At 47.7% G+C, this 23,530-nt stretch overlaps 1 protein-coding gene across 43 annotated transcripts in view; it reads left to right on the forward strand.

The window, feature by feature from the left end:
• Positions 1–23,530, forward strand: part of Celf4 (CUGBP Elav-like family member 4) — a 288,000-nt gene that overhangs the window by 73,976 nt on the left and 190,494 nt on the right. The window lies entirely within an intron of this gene.

Here is a 23,530-nt window from a genome sequence, read left to right on the forward strand (position 1 = left end):
CCCCCACAGCAGGAAAGGTTAACCAGGTAGACGAGAGCAAATGGCACACCCCAGGGTGAAGCAGCTCCCCACCTCTACCTCCTTAACCCCCTTGCTTCAGAGGTCTTTCATTAAGGCTATGGGTCGAGAATGAGGAATTACACAGGCCCTTCCTTCCATTATGACAGCCTTTGTATTGTATTTTGGTATTTGTGATTGCAAAGCGCGGGGCTGAGTCATCTTAATAGCACAGCCGCGAATGCAAATGTATGGAAATGGAGGCGCGCACAGATTTTGTGTGGAGCGGGGCTTTGGCAGGGTGGCCGTTCCCAGTTGGTTTTTTAGTGGCGCGACTACATGCACATATATTATAGTAATACTTTCTGGGTGCCCTCTGTAGGATGGCAGAAATGTGCTCCACGTTGTGCGTGACGCATAAAGCCATATTGTAAGACAGTCAAAGGTTTCTCGGGAAGGTTTGCTCTGATTAATAAAGTGTTTATGGCACTTTGTTTAGGGGAAGATTGTGATAGATATTTGAGAACCACCCAAATGGAATAGAAAATACCACGTTGTTATTGGAGGCCCTCCATCAGCTTGAGAGAAATTGCTGGAGAGTCTCATAATGGCTAAAAGTCAGAATCAAATGGGGAAACAGAAAGAGAGAAGGTGGGAGGGTTTGGATTTTCGAAAAAGGAAAAGCGACTGTGGATTGTTCCAGACCTAACCTTAACTCGTGGTTGTTTATTTTACATATAATAGAATAGCTAAATGATGGAGTGTATTAGTTCTTTAATAATTTATAGAAATACTTTGATGTTGCAGTAATTACATTAAAGGTCACATATCAAAGGTAATTTGGTTGAGCAGCTGTGATGGTTTCTCAGAAGCAATCAATATCACTGTCCGTGGTGCTGATTTCACCAAGGGGCCTGCCAGATTAAAGAAGGCTTATTACCAGGCAGAAAGGCCCAGGGGAAATCAGGAGCACGGTGGAGCGAGGCGCCAGTCCCCCTTCCACAGATAATTAACACCATTCTCCATAATCTGCGCTAATCCCTCATACTGGGAGATCCAGTGGCATTTTTCTGAAATCACAAACACAAGTTGGGCAAGAGGCGAGAAGAACCATGAATGTATGTTGGCAGAGATGGGGTGGAAATAAATGTCTCTGGTGGGGCTCAGATACAGCTCAGAGTTCCCTGTGCCACCCGGAACACCGACCTTTCTTCAAAGGCTTCCTGAGAAGACTCGCCCTCTCAAGCCTGCTTGCACAATTCTCTGGGCTGGCAGAACTCGCAGGGGGAGACACGGAGAGAAAGATAGGAGTTGCAGCTACAGGTTCTGAGGGCACGTTGTCCCCACGCAAACTCGCATGCAGACAAATGGAAAACAAAATGACCGAGTAAAATTATGCTTTAAAGTGGAGCCATTTTGATCCCAAAAGCAGAACTGCCATTATTATTGTGAGCTGGTTCTCTCCTTGGAGATCAGAGGAAGTGTGCCGCCAGCAAATGCAGGGAGAGGTCCAAGCAAAATGCTCTTCAACCAAATCATACATCTTCCTGCCAGCTGAGGCTGTGCTTACAGATGCCTGTTTGGTTGGAAGTGGGGCACAGGAGAAACCTCTTCTTGTCTGGGGCAGCCATAGTAGGGGTCCCAGTGAGCACCCTCCGCCTCTGACTGAGGAGAATGAAATTGAAATGGGAATCTGGAAAACTGGCAACCTCAGCAATTTAGGCACTTTTCCAGGCTTCAAAATTCATTAAATCAACCCATTGAAATCACCTGTCTACTTTCTTACTGAGGAGGGAAAGGAGGGAAAGCTGGTCCAGACAACACACTCTGCTTCCCAGCGACTTACAGAGCTGGTATCACCTTGCAGCAAGAAAAAACAATCCATTGTTGTGCACAAAGACACATGAGCACACGTGCACACACCACTGAGGCTAACAACACCAGCACAGCAACTGCAGCTAGAACCAGAGGCACTCCTCACCACCTGCATCCAGGAGGACAGGGGAGTAAATATTCCTCATGGAATAAGTAGGATTTTAGGGAGCAGGTCCCCCAAGGACTGTTCTTCTGAATCAGAGGCAGATTTCCTTGGAAATCAGCCTAATTGAAGCTGCTTGGAGGGCTGATGGAGTCACTGCCTGGACCAGTGTCACAGATGGATTATTATTCTTGAATGTGGTGTGGTTTCAGTAGAGTGAGATTACTAGACCATGAAGCCTCATCAGGGTCCTTGGGAATATGGCCTTTTGCCAGAAAGTCAGCATGATGTACTTTTTAAAGACCTCTCTCTCTCTCTCTCTCTCTCTCTCTCTCTCTCTCTCTCTCTCCCTCTCTCTGTCTCTGTCTGTCTCTCTTCATTCTTTCCTAATAGACCAGTCCCTTCCATCATTCATCTTTACAGGGTGCAATCATGTAATGTGACTTCTGAACCCATCAGCAAGCATTTTCCAATATATCTTCTTCCCTCTTGGAGTTGCCCATCAAACTGGGGACAGAAGCCACACACACAAATATAACCAACCATGGAAGACAATAGACATTGCAATAAAATGGCCAGCGTAGTCAACGGCTTAGCATTCACAATGAATACTTGATAAGCACTGTACTAAATGATAGGCTTGGTGCTACTTGTCACATCCCTTGCCTCGGTCTCTTTTTAAGACCACCCTGTGAGGAAGACACCATGATTTTGATCACACAATAGATAAATAGCTCTTGTTCAGTCACTGCCACTCAAATTCCTCACTTGTGTTTTGTGCTGTCAGTTGCTTTAGAACTCTCAAGGGGACAAAGATGGCACTGGGGGTTGGATTTCCTTCAGGACATGAGCCAGTAAGAAGAGAGTTGGGAGTCAGATGACTATGCTAGAATAGCAAGAAACAGCCTTGCACTATGTGTGTACATCAAGGCAGGAGCCTGACCAAAAGGCCCACCTGAAAGAGAGGTGTTTGTGCCTCACACCAGGGCTGAGAGCTCTCCAGAGTCTGGGGAGTGCACAGGAGGCCCAGTGTAAGAACTGTGTGCCTTAAAACACAGTCCCACTGCTGAGTTCCAGATGCTCCAGCCTTTGGGACTTTGCAGAGGATTGTCTTCCAGGGACAGCCCATCTGCTCCCAAAGTTGGAAATATGGGACCTAGGGAACAAAGCTCTGGCTAAGGAAATACAGACAGTGTGATGAGAGGTGGCCAGAATTACTCCTTCAGTAGCAAAAAAGTTCTTGGCCAGAACTGGAAGAAGTGGGGTGCTGGTTTCAGTTAGCAGGAGGCCTGGAGGCAGTGAGGAGGAAGCTGGTGTGGAGAGGAACTGGCATGCTGGAAGGGAGCTGTTTCTTCTTGGTAAATATCGAAGCACCAATCTGCTACTTAAGATGGGCTTCTGTACCCTTAGTGGGCAACCAACACACACTGCTTCTTTTTAACTACCCCTGAAGTCACACAGGAGACATGCAATGTCTCTGCTAACTCTGGTGCTTGCAATGCAGGAACTGTCATTTCCAAGGCAAATCAGGGTGACCTTCTGAGAGCGTGTTAAGAAAGATAGTAAGATAAAAAATTTACCAAACGTAAAATTCGAGTTGAAGCCCTAACATTACTGTCCCTTCTAGCATCTCACTTTCACTTCCCTTTCCCTCAATTTTGTTTTCTCTCTTTGTCTCACTTCTGTTCTGGTCTGTTTTCTCCTGCTCTCCACTCTGGCTGTCTCCTTTTGCCTTTCATTTCCACCTTCCTCTTTTTTCTGCCCTCTCACTGTCTTTTCTCCCTCCTCTCCTTACCCCTTTCTCCTGTTGCTTACCTCACTTTGGCACCTAGAGGATCCTTCGTCAGCATTGAAGGGGCTTCCCCAAAGAGGCCCATCCCCCTTTCAAACTGCTCTGCCACTGAAGGATCCGTCTAATTTTATGTACAACTGTAAAGATGAAGGATAAGTAGAAAGGATAGTAGCAAGAAAGATGAATAAATTATAAAGGGCAAATGATGACAAGCCAGGGGTCCCCAGAGACAGTGATATGATAACAGAAACTAGAGACAAATTTATGAAGGGTGTAGTTAGCATGTTCAGAGGCTGTGAATTCTCCGGGGTAGTTTTACAACTCCTGGTGATAGGCATAATCAAAGCATTTCAGTTTAGAAATGTGATATATTTCTACTTGTCGGTCTTGCAGGAAGTGTCGGATTTGTCTCTGTGTAGTGAATCTGGGTCTTGTCACGACCTGTGTCTTCTCTCCCAATCTCTGCCACCTTCTGTGTCTTTATTTGAGATAGTAGTGTCGCAGGCAGACCCACACACTCCTCCTGCTGTCCTTCTGGCTGAGTGCGTTAGTTTAGGAACGATAATGACAAAATACCACCAACTGGAGGCTTCAGACACAAAAACATCTTGGTTCTCGACTCACAAAACAAGGTTTGTAAGGTTTGTCTCCACTGAGGGCTTAAGAACAGTGTCTCACACTCCACTCTTCTAGCTTCTAGACGTCTAGGGACCCTCTTGTCTACAGGTGCTCTTGCTGGTGCCTTGTGTTATAGTCCCCAGTCCTCTATCTCTGCACCCATGTGCTTCTCTTCGAAAATCATTAGTCACACTGGGTCATGGTCCATCCCAAGGACCTCAGCTTGGTCCTCTGTAAATATCCTATCTCTAACGCATCCTCACTCACAACAGATAAGACTTCATTCTTTTGGGCGCAAAGTACAGTTTAATCTGTAACTTTGAACAACATACTACCTTTGACTATTCTATGGCAGAAGAAAAAGATCTTCAATGGTGCCTGAACCATGGGGATCCCATAAGGCCTTTCTTTGTGATTCCCACCTAACCTCATACTTTTGTTCTTCTGTGGGGAAAACAGGTGGTATCTCTTTTTCTTTCCCATAGTCCCCGAAGAGGAATTGCCTATATGTCCTTTAGGTAGTGGTCCTCAACTGTATAATTTAGTACCCAAAGAACTTGGGCAAGTCTGTAGATGTTCTTAGCATCTGTGAGGAGTAGCCAGAAATAAATATAAAATCCTGAAATACACATAGCTGTCTCCCCAATAATGATCTGTTTTCCCAAATGTCATTTGTGTTTAGGAAGAGAAACTGTCTCAAGGCCAACAGTGGTGTAGAAGGCAGGAAACACAGCAGATTCAGAGACTGAGAATTTCCTCTTAGTGGCTGGTTCTCATTCATTTTGAGGACAAGTCCAAGGGTCCTTGTGGTAGAAGGAGTTGGAGGTTATGTTAAAGAGCATTCATTAAAAGGATATGAACATCCAGAGCATCCAAGTGTGCCTCCCTCCTCTGGGCACAAAACTGGCCATGCCCACTTTATGCTATAGCCTGCAGGGCAGACTCGGCCCAAGACCTGCCAGTTTGGGTACCATTTCCAGTTCTGCTCTCTCTCCTGACTCACATGGAACCAATCATCTGAGTGACCTGAGATGAAGGTTTGCTCATGCCAGAGATGGAATGAGAACCCAGGCCTTCTAAGCTTATCCACTTGTGAGGGCCCCACCTCCCTCCTTCAGAAGACTCTCTCCCGCCCCAGCAGGAAGCCTGTATGCAAGGCTTACGTGCAGCCCAGTATCCCTTTGCTTATGTGGCACCACCCCGAACCCACTATGCAGAAGGCAATACCAAGGTGAAGAGAGTGCTGAGGCCTCAAGAGAAGAGTCAAAGGGATTTTTCCCAGAGACAGAAACAAGGGTTACACCTACAGCCCACACAACTTGCCTGTCTTTCACTCAGCCCACATTGCCAGCCCCAGGTTCCACTGCTCCCATTGCAGAAACAGCCTAAGTCCTCTCTGCCTCATGGTTTTCTCATGCACCTCTTTCCTAGACAGGACACTTTCTTCTTTTTTGCCCTGTCCTCACTGGCCTTAAAAGTCCATACACTTATCATTTAAATGACTGTAGACTATGGGACACCCAGAACCAGAAAGTAACAGTTCCTGTTACCCTGGGTCTGACTTCAAGAAGGCCTGTGAGTAAATGGTTGCCGTCTAGGGACCTAGGTGTAGGTAGAGCTGCCAAAACAATCCATGTGACTCCAGCTTAGCCCAGACCCTCCCCAGAGTCACTTTCTAGGTTGTTTGCCTCCAGAACACCTCCTAATTCTGACATTCTTCATAGTTCTAAGAATAATAGAGCCAGCATTCCCCACATTGCTTAATAAGACAGAATAAAGGGCAACTGGGAAACTCCGCTCTCCCCTTTGACTCACGTGGAATCAGTGATCCGCGTGACACACACTGAGAATTTTCTCCAGACAGAGATGGAACAAGAACCCAAACCTCCAAGGCTCAGCCATGTGGGAGGTCTCCAACCTCTCCCTTTGGGAGACTTTCACGCCTGAAAAGGAAACTAGTATATCGAGTTTATGTGCAGCCCAGACTCCCCCTTGCTAGTGTGATCACATCTTCTGCCACCATTGATGACAACCATAATAAAGCAAGGGTCAGATATGTCCCCCTCTGATGTACTCACCCTGAGCCAAAACATCAAACCCACCCCTTCACTCTGCTCAGTCTGAGGGTTCAGAGAGGCATTTTTCAATTTGCCACAGCACTGACTGACTGTGGTACGGTACAACTTGTCCTGTGTTCAGAACAGAAGAAAATTAACACAGTAGATTGCTGAAGATGTTTATAATGTGGTATTAATGACAGGTGTCTGGGCATTCCAGAAAGATAAATCAAGCTGTCCCAAGGAATTCTAGTCCTAGTGGTGACCACTCAATTCCAGGCCTTTGCCCTGCTGGTACCTTCTTCATTGGATAACCAGTGTTATCCTTGTGAGCTAAAACTCTTATCACCTTTACCCAGAAGATCTAGATCTTCTGTCACCCAGAAGATCCAGCCAATGACCCAATCCTCCTCTGGATTCCTCAGACCCCCAAAGCTCTTGCTCATGTCATCTTCCTCGGAAGCCTCTGTTTTGCTTCAGTCTCCTTTTCTGGGCACTTTCCATTCCCCCTCAAGGCCCAAGTCTGCATGAGTTCCTCTCTTCAGACTCTGCCCAAGGAAGCTTTGCAATCCCCAGAGTCACCCAGCACTGCTTTTTAGTCCCAGAGTCTTCTGTTAACATTGAGAGTCAGTCACCAGTGCTTGCCTTGCTTAGTTCAGAGGAAAGCATGGGGGTAAGTTAAAGGCAACTTCTCTTTCCGCTGAGTATCTCTGCTGACCAGCACACCTCACAAGGGCACACAGACTGGTCCATCCTCACAATTCCATTGCCCATTTCACATACAGCCCCCCAGAGGGTTCCTAGCTTAGCTTTCCCTGTTGGGTAGGTTTGGAAAGAAAACAAATCTGGCTTTGTGGTGTTGGGTGCGTGAGGTGCATAAGGAAGGAGTGTTGGCCCCAGTAATCGCAGCTGGTGAGGATGTGAGTGTGGAGGTGTGTGACGTGAGGTGTGTGTGTTCTCGGGAGAAGGAGCCTGAGGTTGGGTTGCCACAAGGGCTGTGCTGTGTGAGTCATGGTGAGACTATTAAAGGGTTTCTCGACCTTTCCTCAGAAAAGAAGCCTGAAACACAAGATTTCTGTGTGAGCTGCTGCTTCTGGAGGGATGTGCCTTAGGACTGGATGGGTTCCTTTTAGAAAGCATGTGTGTGGGTGAGCTAAGGACCAGATGCCTCTGTGTTTTGGACCAGTGGGGTTCCGGAACTGTGGGCTGCCTTGAACCATCAAAGATGAGCAACCCCAGGTGGTGATGGCAAAAAGTGGTATTGCTCTTTATCAAAGTCCTCAGGAAAATAGTTGTAGCAGAAAAAAAAAATGTCTGCTGTTTAATGGGACGAGGTCTTTCTAGGTCCCCCAAGTCTATTATGGTATAAAAGCACAATAGGATCAAACACACTTGTGGTATGCCCTCAGGAAACCACCAGGGGGTGCCAGAAAGGTAGCATTCTCTTCTGGTTGCCAAGTAGGCACAAGGCAAGAGTTTGACCCAAAGCCTTGTACCTAATTCTGTGTCCAGAAGAGAAGAGGCAAAACAATGCCAAACACTTGATTCCACCCTTAAAACACCAACAGCTGTGGAGAAAGTGTCATCCTTCTGGATGACTTGGGTCTGAGCTTTTTACTTTCCATAATGAAGTCACGTGTATGAGCCCTTTATATGCCAAGAATTGCTATAAATAACTCAAGTGTATTATTAATGACAAAACACTGATGTGAGCATAGATGACCTTCGGGGGCCTTTGCTGCAGTGAAACCCTGTGATTCCTAACTCGAGTATATTTTAAATATAGAATAATAAAAATACAAAATGGTTAAAACATGCAGCTTGGGCTATTTGACCTGTTTGTTTTCAGACAAGAATAATAGTAGTGAGCCATAATGACCAGAAATTGTCCAAGGAGGAGGAAAGCAGAATTTTGCTGGGTGTGTAAGGCAGGAGAATTGGGATGGTGGAATGTTAGTTAGATTTCTACCCTTATAAAGAGAAAAGTTTGTTTGAGCTATTTGGGATGCTCTAGTCCATTGCCAACTGTCTTACAGCAAAGCAACCCATCATAAAGAAACAGAACCTCATATATCAGCACCAGAAAAGGACAAAAAGGAGGAAGTGATCTAAACAACACAATCCCTTAAAGGAGATATTTCCCAGTGCTACCTTGGGGGCCTTTAGAGACATTCAACATTGAAGCCATAGCAGTTGCCAAATTAAATAAGTAAATAAAAGGCTTTGGGGATGGAAATCTGAACTTTCCTACTACTCGGGGCTGAGAATGGAGAATGTTTGGAGAATGAAGGACCTTTCTCACACTCATATTCTTCAGAACCTCCAGCCCCTTACAGCCTGTGATCACTCATCAACTTCAGGTGAGCAAACCGCCCAAAATCCTATACACTCTGTGGCTCCAAGCTCAAAACAAGCTCAGAAGTCCCCCATTTCTCTTCCCCTGGAAAAATTCTGCCACCCCACCTGACTGACTGCCAGAATCCCCCATAGGTCAGAACCTCACTTCAAACTCCTGGTTTCCTTGGTGGCCCACTCCCAGAACATTGTCACCGTTACAGGTCTTCTGTTGTTTGACTCTCCCAGACTAATTATGGACATCAGACCATAGGACCACCGGACTGGCATTGCTAGGGCTTTATGAGAGTCAAGGAGGTAAAATCATGAGTTGCAACTTTACACCATATGACTTATGTCTCTCAAACTGTACTATTTGCATTTGAACAGGATCCCTACAGAATTACTAAACATAAAGAAGTTTGACAGTCACAAGCCTGACCTGACATTCTGGAGGTTGTTGTCAGTGTCTGAGCAACCCCAAAAGCAGATTGAAAAAAGCATTTGAAGGCAAGTGGAGCTTTCTCAAATGAGCTTCAGACAGTGACCCCAGGAAACAAGTCCAATAGTGAGAAACTGTAAAAGGGAAGAGAAGAAATCAAATGAAGGGCATGCTGGCAGGCAGGCCAGCATTCACCGCGAGAGGTACTCAGCCCACCAAAAGATTGAGAAACAATGTCAGATATATTCCCTAGAATCCTCCCACCAGGGGCTAGTGTACACATCAATGCCCACAAAGATTTGACTGAGAATGTATCCATGAATTGTTAACTCCCCAGCTCTTCTGCCTAGCCAGTGGGGTGGCAAACTGATATCCTTGTCCAGACAAGTCTCTTAAGCCAGAAGTGCAAGTGCTGGCAGCTGGGAGTTAAGCCACCATTACTGAGGTGGGGATGATAAAGTTTTAAGGACATGGTTCCATCTGCTTCTGCTGTCTGAAGCCTGGCAGAATGCTCTCAAATGGGAGAGCAGGAATGGGACCCTGCCTTTCGAGCCATGGTGAGAGTCACTATTCACAGAAAACTCCGTATGACCCATGTGCTCTGCAAATACCCTCTCCTGTAAAGAAATCTCACACTGTTCCTAAAAGCTGAGTGCTGGCAGTGCTGTTGTTAATATGAGAAAAAGGAGAAGGGGCTTGCCCAAGGTTCTGCGGCCAGGATGCCAGCACCATGGGCTGCACAAAGCCAAGGACAGTGCCATCATGCAGAGGAATGATCACGCAGGTATCCACAACACAGACTCTGGCGTTGGTTCATCTGAATAGCAATGTCAGGGTCAGTTTCTTCCATTGTAGTTAGAAAGAGGTTTTCCTGCCTCCATGCATCAAATATTCAGCTGAGAAGGGCAGGGTCTGCTGCCTCAGTCCCTTATCAGGAATGCAAAAGCTTCCATGAGGTTCCCTGCTCAGCAAACATCTATGTATGCCTCAATAACCAGAGTCATCTCACAGAGCCATGATAATAAGTGCTTTTGGTTGTGAAGAAAAGAAAGCTGTACACTATGAGGAGGGACCAGTAGACTTTGCCCCCAGACTGGTAGAGATGGGCAGAAGTTACAGAAGAGAAAGCTGGGTGAAGCAATACTGCAGCCCCAACCACAAGCTCCATGAGCAGTCAGTTCAGAGCATCACTGGATAGCTTCAGCCCAGACGGACTGAGGTGAGCCAGGAAGGTTGCCCGGCTCTGCCCTCTGCTCCTTAAGACCCCTCTCGAGACTCAGTCAAAGTCATGTACAAAACCAACCAGGGCCATGCGCTAATATCGGTCAGCACCATGGACAAGACCCACTTATTCGCCTTCTGGAATCTGTCAGCACCATGGACAAGATCCACTCTTTCTCTCTCGGGCGTCGGTCAGCACCATGGACAAGACCCTCTGGCGTCTGTCAGCACCACGGACAAAGATCCACTAGAGTCACACTATGAAGTCAATCAGCAACATGAACAGAAACTCTAAAGCCAGTCAGCACCACACAGAAGTGCCATTCAACCACCCCTTCAGGTGGCCCGACTGACCCAGAAGTGAGACAGGTCACAGCTCTGTCTGATCCGAGATTCAAGGATTCTCCTGACTTTTACTATATTCCCATTGCCAAGCCCCACTGCACCAGAACTGATACAGCCCTCCTCGGCTCCAGCTCTCCGAAGCCCCTTTATAAGAGGACACTCAGATCCTGAAGGTCAACAAAATCCCTGATACTGGATGGGTTCTGGGCCCACATTCACACAATCTGGCTTCCAATCCCAGCTCCCTTCTGAGCTGTGTGACCTGGGGCTAGTTATTTCACTTCTCAAAACCAGTGGTATGTTTGTACAAGGACTGCCTATGGAATTACGACATAGTGTATATAAATCTCTGAGCACCTGTTACAGTAGGGGAGGTTCCCACTGCTCTGTTGCTATTCTGTCTCCTCCACCACTGTCCCCATTTCCCCGAATGACGGACAACTCTAGATGCGTAGCTACAAACATCAAACGTCCAGCCACACAACCCAGCCCAGGACTGGTCACCCGGGAAACCATCCGTTCCCACCCATAGAATGGCAGTAGTGACAAAAGCACCCATGGAGGTGGCTGTACCAATCCCTGCTGAGGCCTGGATATGTTTGCAGAATGCATTTTTAGATCATTCTATTTGTGCTGCAGGAGAGTGATCCTTGTGTGAGAAAGACACTTCTGTCTCCACCTCCCATTCATTCACTGACTTTTCACCATCAGCAGGGAGAAGGGAGCCCAGGGGACTGCAAACCCTAAGCCCACGGGAACAGAAGCAGGAGCATTCCCAGTCCCCTGTGTGATCGGAATGGTCCAGCAGGCCCTTCAAGACAGGGAGACAGAGCATCTGAGATGAATATGCATTCAGCCTCTCCCGGCAGCCCTGACAGCTGGCACCCGACAGCTGGAACCGCTCAGGGCCTGCGAGAAGGTTTTTAATTCAATTCAGTAAGTGTTTCCTGAGCACCCACCAGGAGCGTGGCCCTACACTGGGTGCTGTTTGGCAGATGGAAGCAGGAGAGGGCAAGGACCCTCGCCTCCCTTTGGGGCTTCCCTTCTGCAGAAGAGGAAAGGTGTACATGCCAAGCAATTAGAGGACAATGGATTGAGACTTGGGCTGCAATTCAGAGTCCACATGAATCAGGAGTGCTGAGAGGAAGTGACTATTCATTGAGTCTCCTCAGCAAGTCACTGTGCAAGGAACAGTGGCACAGCCTTTGAGAGATGGGGGGCTTGGAGGTAGCATACCCAAGAGGTGACAGCGTGAACAAAAGCAATAAGGAAGGAGAAGTAGTTGTAGCAAGAAATTTACTCAGAAAGGAGTTGGAGGAGGGGCTTTATAATTTGGGATTGAACTCCCATCCAGTGAGGAACGTGGCCCCTTTTCTTTGGTGCTTGAATACTGCAGAGGCATCCGGAGTAGGAAAGCAACTACCTCATCATTGAGCAGCCTGTGCAGATGGAGACCAGGGAAAGCCTAGTGGAGGAGGGGCACAGAAATGGGAGCAGGGAACTGTGGGTGGCTTTCCTGAGTCTCTCTTCCCAGTGATAGACTCAGTAGGCAGAATTGGCCTTCCTGGAGCATCTAGGGCTTGTGCTGAGTATCTGCCTAGCAGAGATGCCTCCCTTGATTCTCTGAAAATCTTGCTGGTGGGAGATAGAAAGGAAATTTAGTTCTCTCTGGGCCTCTGAAGCTGCTGAATGATGCTGCCCTCCTTCGATCACGTGGAAGACAGTGCCCACCTGCAGAAGAAACTCTGTACGACAGAACTAGCCACACAGACCTGGCCAGGGTCCTGGCTATCTCACCATTATACATGGAGTTTCTTTGGTACTCTAGTTTGTATGAAAAGAGAGAAAAGAGATACTCATACACAGAGGTGCAGAGGATAGCCTGGACTCCTACACTGTGATTCTTCCGTGTGCTCACCTTGGTGCTCCAGCCTTAGAAACCCTGGATGCCCTGCTCGTTATATGATCAACTCATCAGAAAATCTTGATGCATCCTCTTAGGCTAGTAAATCTCAACGTGTGACTAAAATGCTCCCCTGCCATTATTTCTTTCCTAAGAATCATGGAAGCTCTGAGTTGGAAGGGCACCATCCACTTGCCTCCATTTTGAACCCAGCTACGGCAGTCCAGACAGTTGGGCGCAGCTCCCCTGAGTTGCCTAATCTTGGTTTCCTCTGTAGTAAAGCCTTTATTCATGACTGACAGATTAAGGGAACCCACTGTAATTCACGAGATGGGGAGGACACAGGCTCCATTAGCATCCATATTAAGGGGCGTGCTCAGCTCAGTTTTATTACTTTGGAGTAGAGACTCCAACAGTGTTTCCAAGTTAATGTCCTGCCAAGCCTGCTTTAATGAACAGATACAAAGCCTGTGTAATTAGCACAGCGATGCCATGACACAATACTGGTACAGCACTTGCAAGCACTGTTCTCAGCTGGGCATGATGAAGGCAGGCCTCTGCAATTTCAGCTACTTTGGGAAGCTGAGACAGGAGGATCACAAATTCAAAGCCTGCCTGGGATACTAGACAGCTTAGTGAGACCCTATCTCAAAATAAATAAAAATTAAAATCATACAAAAATTCTGGAGACGTGGCTTCATAATACAGTGTTTGTTTAGTGTGTGTGTGAAGCTCAGGGTTAATCTCCAATACCCAAAGAAAGCAAACAAACAAACAAAAAAAAGTCCACTAATTTCTTAGACATATTTTGACAAATGGTCATCTTGACTTTATTCACGTGGTGATCAGCGTTTTGTGTCCTGGAGCTGGGAATGTAGCTCAATTAGTAGAGTGCCTATGTAGCATGCACAGATTCTGTATTTGATCCCCAGAATAACACTGGTGTAGTGTTGCACACCTGTACTCTCGGCACTAAGGAGGTGGAAGCGGATAATCTGGGGTTCAGGGTCATCCTCAACTACATAGTGAGTTCAAAGCCAGCCTGAGCTACATGAGACCCATTCTCAAAGAGGTGTGTGTGTGGGCTGGAGAGATGGCTCAGAGGTTAAGAGCACTGACTGCTCTTCTAGAGGTCCTGAGTTCAATTCCCAGCAACCACATGGTGGCTCTGTCCAGCAAGCATACAGACAGACAGAACACTGTATACATAATAAATAAATAAATAAATAAATAAATAAATAAATAAATAAGTGTGTGTGTGTGTGCATATGGACTTAAAAAGATCAATTTCATCTATATTCCAAATTATCCTCAACCTTGTCTTAGTGAGTGCCAAATTTATAGACTTTAAACAACTCCTTAGTGTTTAGCATCTGTCAAACACAAAGAAAGAACTCAAGGTTTCCACACCCAAGAGATCACAACCTCTCCAGAAAGCTGTCCCTGGTAGGTATGAGCCCCATGTTCTAATGTACACTGCCCTGGACGTCTAAGGGCTCTGACTACATAATGGGGTGCAGTAGATTTCCCTGGATCCACTCCCTACTCTCAGACTCCATAGGTCATTGCTATTGTTATGAGCTCTAGCCTTCTTCTAACTGAGTGTCTCTGAAACTTTTAAGTCACAGGGAAAATATGTTCAATCCACGATGGGTCATTCCATGATGGCAAACCTGCCTGCCACCTATTTAAGTCCCACTTTCTCCTTCCCCCGAGTTTTGAGACAACAGTATGTGCTATCTTCCTCTCTTTATAGTAAGTGATTTATCTGGGGGAACTTCATATTTTCTTTTAGGATAAATTGAGCTAATGTGATGTGCTTGTTTTAATTTGCAAGGTTAACTGATCTAATTATCACCGGCATTTAGTTAAATCCTGTGCCTGGGCCGGCTGCAGGTGTGGGCTTTGAGTCCCGCCAACAGGAAATCTCTAAAAACAAGCCAATCTCTGCTGGTATGAGAGCTTCCCTAATAATTTATTTAATTAATAATAATGTATGAATTTATTAACAGCCAGAGATAAATAGAGGGTGTATTTATATTAAACAACCCTACAAGGAACTACTAGCTGATTCCTGGGCCTCCTTCGCAGAGGGCACATCTTTCCAGCTCCATCCCTGTGGACATGGAAGGAATACAGAAAGGTATCCCTTCAATAACAGTGCCCAGGAGGTGAGCTGGTCCAGAGTGGGTTGCAGATCAGGAGTTTCGAGTTGAGCTCAGACTCCAAAGGAACCAGCAGTGTGGCTTCACTCCTTAAAAGCTGGACTCAGTCTTTAAAAGCACAGGTTCCTAAGAAGAAAAGTGATGGTCCGCTAGTCTTTGAGCTGGGAAGATGGCCTCTGGAATTGGTGTGTGGCACTGAGTGTTACTCCTCTAGGTCCCATGTCCCAGGAATGCGGTAGCAGAAGTAAACCTGAAGGACATTGAATGACCGATGAATATGCTTGACAATTGTAATATGTGGCTAGGTTAGGGTGGCCTAAAAAGAGCCTTGGAAGGAAGGTAGGAGGAAGCAGGCAACACACCATATACACACCACAAGGAATTCCTGGCTTTATGAACCTACCTCTTCCCTAGCACACAAAGAACAGCTTCCAGGCCACCTGGAGCTATAAAACCCCTGCCAGGGCAGCTCAGGGTGCCAACACTGTTCAAGGGAGTGCAATGGAATGACACATGGCCAAAATCCTGTTAGGTTGTATTGTTTTAAGTGTGGATCAGGTCCAACAAGCAGCTGCCCTGGAAGTACATTTCCTATAACCTGAGGCCCTGTCTGAGGCACTCAGTTTCCAACCAGTGTGGAACTCTCTTCTACGGCACGTGAATGGTCCTGAATGAAAGTGCACTTACAAAGTCCCATGTAAAATGTGCATGAACACACAAAGTGTGTATGTGTGTGCGTGTGCATGCATGCATGCTCACACACAGACTTGAAAGCACATACACAGATCATAGCTAATGTACTGTTGCAAACACAAATGAGTACACACACCAGGACACATGCCATGTATGTACACACAGTTACATATACATTGCTGCTGCAGGCACACACACAAAAAACATATGCATGCACATATGCTGTTCCTTGGCCTCCTTAGGAACTGAAAGAGAATGTGGCTCTATAGAGACAGGCGAAGATAAACTCTTGATTTCTGATTTCCAAAGCAGTTTGGACAAGGTCCTCTGAAATGTATTAAAATGCTAATCACCGCATCTGTCTGAACCCTGGCAGCTGTGTGACTTGGGGGGTGGGGTGGAAACAAAATGGATTGTGCAGCCTGGAGCTTCTTGGCTCTTTTGTCACGCATTCTTCGTTCTCTACCCCTTGTCTGATCCCCATGGGCTACACAGGCCTCTTCTGGCTCCAGTCTGCTCCATAATGGCCTTGGCTCTGATGAGCGATGATCCCAAGGGTGTGGGGCCCAGAGCTCTTTCTAACTAAGGTCCCAGGCTGTATCCAGGAAAGCAGAGCCAAGTTCCTCTGTATCACTGACATGACCTCCCTACTCCCAATCTGCAGACCCCAGATACCTCCTCTCAGACTTTCCACCAGCTACAGGTGATACTTGTGCATTGCTTCAGGTACTCACCTACCCATGCCATGACCTTAGCACTGACGCCAAAATCCAAAAACAGCTCCTGCACCTGATACTTCACTAATACGCAAGCTCTGCCTTGCTCCATCTGTTTCCTGGCCTGCCATTCCCCAGTAGTCAACATTCCAAACCCAGCTTAGCATCATCCTCTCTGGGAAGCCTTCCCTTATCTGCAGTAGACTGGATAAGCCACCTTGTTCGCCATGCCTGAGTATAACCATGTCCCTCCAGCTGACCCTTTGTCTGGATTGTGTGATGTAAGCCCTGACCTAGCCAGTTCTAAGAAGCTGTGGCCATGGAATATGTGGGAGGATAGATGTGTAGGTGGGAACCTAGATGCCTGAAACAAATTACGCTTTTAAGGCAGCCATGAACAGAAACCCTGGTACAGGATCTGGTCAGCCTGTGTGAGCACAGGCCTCACAGAAGGCTGCTTATGCCCACATCCTCCACCCCACCTGATGAGAGCCAGGCTCTCAGCAAAGCACAGTTACATTTTTCCTCTTAAGCATCAAACTGTCATTTCACTAAACACCATCTGGAGACTCCTGGCTTCGGCTCCTCTTTTCTCCCAAACTCTTATTAATGTGATGGGTGTTTATTCCTTCTTCCTTCTCTCCACTTCCTCCAGAGCATCTCAGCCCTGTGGCCGGCAGACATTCATCTTATCTTCTGGGAGCGCTCCTCTGCTAGGGTGGGAGGCTGTGTCTTGAGCTCCACTCAAAGCAGCTGACAGTGACAATGAGCAGCCAGAAAAAGAATAGGAACGAGTATGATGGCTCTCAGAAAACAGTCCCAGGCAGGCTGGGAAGGAGGATGGCAGAGGATGGCTGAGGCAGGAGCTTGCATAAGCAGAGCCTATGGTGGCATGTCGCTTACCTTCCTTGCTGCTGTGATAGAATCCTCAACAAAAAGAACAGGAAGAAGGGAGGGAGGGGAGGGGAGGAGAGAAAGGAGAGGGAGGGAGAGATGGAGGGAGGGAGGGAGGAAGGGAAGGAGGGAGGGAGGGAGGGAGGGAGGGAGGGAGGGAGGGAGGGAGGGAGGGAGGGTTTACTCTGATTCACAGCTTGATGGTACATTTGTTATGGTTAGGAAGTCATGGTAGCAGGGGCATGAGGCAGCTGGGTCACGCTAGACCCACAGACAGAATGCAGAGAGAGAAATTTGGATTTCCATCTCCTTTTTATTCAGTCTAGAACTCTGGTCTATGAGATAGTACTGCTCACATTTAGGGTCATTCTTCCCAGTTTATATAACCCAATCTAGAAACTTCCTTTTGTCTCATGATGCCCAGAGGTTTGTCTCCATCATGATTGCCATCGAGTGGACAGTCAAGAGTAACAGTCAGTGGCCTTCCACTCTGGTGGGTTGATCTTCCTAAAATTCCAGGACTCTCAGTGGCTCCCTAGTGCTGCCAAATGAACCTAGGCATTCTAACAACAGTACCTGAGCTCATTCTCTCTGTGGCCAGCACAGAGTGCTTTTTCCTTTGTATGTGTGCACATGCCATGGAGCCCCACTAGCCTCTAAATCATTTCTTGAAATTTATTTATTTGTATTTGTGTCTGTGTGTGTATATAAATTTATCTGTATGGTCCGCATGCAAGAGCCTATAAAAGCCAGAAAGTGATGTTGGAGCTCTTAGAATTTGAGTTACAAGTGGCTGGGAGCTATCATGTGGGTGATGAAAACCAAACCCTGGGTTCTTTGCAAGAGTAGTAAACATTCTAAACCATCTTACAGTCCCTGGTCTCCGGTTCTTGCTTGTCCTTGAAGGGGTGCTCTACATTTTTCTAAGCTGCCGTCCCTTGCCACCCCACCTGCACTTCCCTTCTTTCTCACAAGGCATGAAACCCCTTCTCTCATGATCTGGTCCATGTCACACTGCATCACAGAACTCACGGGCCTCACTTGAGGTGCATGTCTCTTCTGATGGTGATCACTACTACACTCGACCAAGAACACAGTGGGTTCACAGCCAATGCCTTGTCCTTAAACCAAGTGGATGGTAGCAGTGACCCCAAAGAGATGAACCCCAACTCCTTAGAGACTTCTACTTGTCATCAGAGTCTTCCTCCGGTGTCCCCTTGGAGGGCTGCCCATTCTGGTCCTTTCTGGGCTGTGGCCTGGGCTGGCACTCAGAGGCCAGCTCGCTTCCTCTGGTAGAACATTAAACTAATGTGTGTTGTGTCTCATTAGTAGCATTCTGCTTGTGCCAGGGCCAGGCAATTTGATGGGTACTTGATTGGGTATTCTGTTTATTTATGGCAGGAAAAGGATTCTTTATGGAGGACTGGGCAGCACATTTCTGTCCCTGTGGCACTGAGAACTTCTGGCAATGAAACAATTATGAATTAAGACTAAATAAATAATATACAGTAAGCAATACAGACTGCACGCCTCCACAGAGAGAGCTCCCCTTGGGTAGGCTATAGGAACAACCACAGCCAAGCCTAGAGACTATGCACAGCCCACTCAGGGGGCCAATGGCAGCACAAACTGGAGACTGGCTCCATGACCTGGCAAGCCTTCACTTTCTTCCCTGTGCCTCAGTCTTAACAGCTGCTCCACATTCACAGGAAACCTGTAGCTCTCTGGTCTTACTGATTGTCACAAAGCCAGAGGGCAGGTGTTCTGCTGAATAGAGAGGCCAGGTGGGGCTGTAGAGGTGAAAGATCCCCCAGGAAACAGCACAAGTACTTCTAACCCAAGACACAGCCCTGAAGTACCCAGGAGAGCTGGAGGAGACCTGCCGTCCACACTGGGATCATATGTCCAGTAGGAAATAGATCTGAGAACACCAGCACAGAAAGGTGCTACAAGTCCTCCTGAGCAGGTTTGCTGGAATCAACTGGGAGATTCAACTGGCATTCAAAATCGGCAGGTCACAGCATAGCCCCCAGCATTTTGCTACCAAACAAGAGTAAGCCAAAGCTGAAGGGACTTCTCCCTTTCTCACCTGCAAGGGCTGCTGTGTGACACACCCTTCACCCCAGTCAGTGCCAGGAGTTCTGAAACGCACAAGCCTGTGATTCTCAGTAAGCCTGTCATAGAAGCACACCTCCATGCCCCAAAGAGCAGAACAGTCAGAGCTCCAGGCTCACCTCAGGTGGAGAGTCCTGTGACATCAGATAGACGGGCACAAAGCTCAGATGTCTCTCTTTGCCAAAGTGTGGATCAAGCCTTCCTTCATGAGCACTCAGGCAGCAGATGGGAAAGGCTCACCTGAGCCCTCTGCAACCAGAGGACAGGGGTGGGGACAAGTTGGCTATGCTTGGGTGTGGTCTACAAGTGGGAGAATGGCAGGCACAGGAAGGTCTCACCCCCAAATGTGGTACATAGAGCTTTGCTGTACAAATGTGGTGTGCGTGTATTTCAGCTCATCCACTCTTCCGCTGCCCTCCCACCTTCCCCCATCCCTTTCTGCTCTTCCTCTTCATCCTCACAGAAACTCATTGTCTCTCTTGCCAGCCTGTGCACTCATGCTTTCTGCTTTCCAGAGGTTTATGCATGAAACTAATTATGCACTGCTAATTTGGAAGCTAGCAGCTCTCCTGCTAACGTTCATTTAATTCAGGTTGTTCTGCTGAGTGGCATTTCTGTAAATATGCTAGGGGACTGGGGACCTTTCAGGGAGAGTTACTGGAGAGCAGGGTCAGGAAGAGGAGTCTGGGGGTCTGGGAACCTGTCAGGGAGGGTTATTGGAGAGCAGGGTCAGAAAGAGGGGGCCTGGGAGTCTGAAGGTTGTATGCTTGCTCCTATGGGAGGGTGGAGCAGACAGGGGCGCCAGTACCTTAACTGGAGGACTCATTAGTGCTCCTGGATGGGTCTTCTGAGGGGTAGATCTATGACTATAAAATGGCTATAAGGTTGAATGGGACACACTGGGAAACTGCCCACATAGGTGAGAAAGTGCTTGCTGAGTTGGTAGTACTCATTGGGCATTGGTAGTTTTCTGTGCAGGACAGGAGTCTGGCATCTCCAAGGGCAACGGGGAAGGGTGCTGGCTAATGTCAGAGGTCGTTGTCCTGGGCATATCTCTCCAGGCAAAGATGTCTGGAACCAAAGTGACCCTAAGTGGCTGGAATCCTGGAGTCCAAGGAAAGAGCAGGGCAGATAGAGCCTGTGCATCCCTAAAGACAGCTTCATCTCTGCCTCCTTAGAGGGCTTTAAGGAAAGGATTCGGGGTCCCTGGGCCCCAGGGTCCTCTTCTAGAAACTTCAGAGATTTGTTACATTCCTTCTTCCAAGTCCATGGGATCTACCGAGGCCTGAGAAGAGAAGGACACCTGAGTACTTGGTGAGTTCTCAGACAGCCCCAACAGGGTGCTCCTAACGGACTGGTAAGGACTTTCCAGCTAGCCACTTCTTATCTGCTGTAGTCAAGTCCAAATTCACAGGCATGTGACCTGTCTACTCCCGCAAAACCCCACGTAGTCAGAAAGGCTCGTACCTAAATTAATGACCCTCTGTCACCATCTCAAAGTCCTCGTTATGTTTGAACTTGGGGCTCTGCATTTTTATTTTGCCTCTCAAAATGAGGTCACTGGTCTCACATGGACCCTATTTCATGAAAATAGTTTCTAAGGACTTCTGTGGCCTTTGATGTCTCCTGGAAAGGAACTCTCTGAGTACCTAAGGGGGTCTTCTCCTGTTGTCACCCCAGGTTACAGGCCGGGCTCCATTGTATACATTTCCATGTGTTAATAATTTGGCATTTCCATTTGTTCCTATTCAATGAATTCCTCATACCATCTAATTTAGAATCAGACTATCTGCCCTGTACACTGTCTTTTTGCTTTCCTCTTGGGGGACCTGGTGAGCATCTCCCCCACAATCTCACTCCCCTCTCCTAACAAACCTGGGGCCTTAGTGCCTCTCCATTGTAGAAGGATGGATATGAGCCCAGCTGCAGTATTAGCCTTCTGGTGAGGACTATGAACTCTAGTCTCAGGTGGCTGGGAGGCAGCTCAGCTGCCCAATCACAGATCTCAGGCATGTCCGCAGGGAAGGATTAGCAAAGGAGTAAAAGGATGCCTGCAGGGCCTGCAGACAGCAGACCAGCCAGGAAGGCCTCCGAGGGAGCAGCAGTAAGGCTGATGAGAGGAGCTGCAGCATCCACTGCCAGCCATAAGAACCCCAGCTCGCTGCCCAAAGGGAAGTCAGACAAGCTGCGCTCCAGGGGCCAGAGCAACCTCAGGGATAATTGAGCTGCCTTTCCCCTGCCTGAGACTGGCAGACAAACTAGTGAAGCCTCTCTAGAAGAGGACAGCCAAATATATAAGGGATAGACTGCCTAGGTCCTCCTTTTCCCTTCTCTAGGGGTCTTTGAGTACCCATAGTAAGAGAACACTTTTGTCCTGCCCCTTCGCCCAATTGCTCTAGACCAACCACTGACTCACCAGCGCCATTGTAACCACCCCTATAGGTAACCAGGTGCTTTGGCTTTCCCAATAGCCGTAAGCCAGGTTCTAATTCCATTCTGACCAGCGCATACCTGTGGCCTCAGAGCTCATCACTTATCACCCCTTCAAAACTCCACCCCGTTCCCTACAGAATGTACAAAGGTGGTGCTTCCTCTGCAGGCTGGCAGAGGTATAGCAAGGTAACGGAGGCCACTGAGTAAGAAGCTACTGCTGTGACTTAGCAACCATGGTCCATTCTTCCATGTAAGCCTCTCTCCTGTGCAACTGTGTTGTTCAGATTCCAGTCCTGGCTACCATGATGCAGTCCCTCCTCTCACCAAAATTCAAACATCCTTTGACGAGCAAGCTCGAAACCTGTCTGCCCCAGGGGTGCCTGATAAACCAGGTGAGTTAGCCTACATATCCATGGGTAACCAGTTACTTCCTCGCTGGCTCTTGGCTCACAAATACTGTTTTCTTCCCAAGCCCCTGGCTTCCCTGGGCCCCCTGTAATCAGCCAGGGAATTACTATTGAATGCGATGAACGCAGCATGTGCCTTGCACTCTTGACCTTCCACACGTAGAACCTGTCGTTTTACACGGCACACATTGCTGACTACTCACCCCTGTGGGATCCTGCTGTCATTTTCCAGAAGGCCCGTTCCGTTCACGCCACAAACCTTGAGAGACCCACCTCCTCCTTCAAATCAGCCCACAGCTGCGTGTGTTTCTGTTAGCATCCACATCCGGCTGAGAGACAGGCCTCATGCTGAGCCGTATTGACCAGCCGTCTGTGGTAACCAATGCTGAGTAATGGTTCAAATGGTAACCAGCATTAGCAAATAGTTCCTGTGATAATTGCAGCCTAATTTGTGTATGTGCACATGAATTAGCCTGCATCTGTATGCCATTAGCACTCTGAATTATCTCCAGAGCAGCAGAGCTCTCGCTTCAGACCCGGTGGACAAAGCCAGCAGTGAGGTATATCCAGAGCCTTTTCCTAAGAACAAAGGACGGAAAGGGGGGATTTGGAAAAGAAAGGTCTTTGCTTCCAGCTCACTCTGTGGACATGTTCTATAAGCCAAACCTTTGGCTGTTCCAGGGTACGGAGGCAAAGAATGCTGGGAAAAAAACCAGTACTGGTGGCTGTTAGGAACTACCCAGAAAAGCGTTCAGCTGGGACCTCAAGGGGGCTCCTGGGAAAGGAACAAGGGCAATCAGGAGGCCTTCATCTAGCATAGGAGCCATGTTGCCGTGTTGCTTACTAAGGCGCATGTTCCATTATCAGTGTGTCCAGGGAGTCGTTCAATGAACTCCTCGTATACAGAGGAAGAACATCGCTTGACTAGTTTTTATACCACAGCCTTCCTGAGAGCAGAAACCCTCAGACTCGGTACACCCTAGGCAGTGGTGGTGCTCAGAAGACTTCCGGAGGAAGCACCATGGCATCGGGTTGATCCTCCCAGCCCATCTCCCTGCTAAAACTTCTATGAACAGAGAAACTGCCACCTTTGTGTAAGAACTATCTAGAAACTGCATTTCAGTCTTCTTATGGTTTTCTAGAAGCTTTCAATTTGGTAAAATCCAAACCATGGCATCCAACCTTGTCTTTCAGGGATACATGTAGATGTGCTTGTGTGTGTGTGTGTGTGTAATTGCGTCTACACAACAGCCTCATCCTGGCACAGTTCTAAGTTGGTGCGATGTTGAGAACTGAATGTCTGAAGGTGTCTGGAGTGGGTTGGAGTCTACCACACACAGCTAAGGACACCCATGCGTACTGAGTACCCAGGACCCTCACCAGTTCCTTCCAGACCCAAGAAAAGTCAAGTAAGATAGAG

This window comes from Chionomys nivalis, chromosome 14 (genome assembly GCF_950005125.1).
Source record: "Chionomys nivalis chromosome 14, mChiNiv1.1, whole genome shotgun sequence".
In the NCBI taxonomy this organism is placed as follows: domain Eukaryota; kingdom Metazoa; phylum Chordata; class Mammalia; order Rodentia; family Cricetidae; genus Chionomys; species Chionomys nivalis.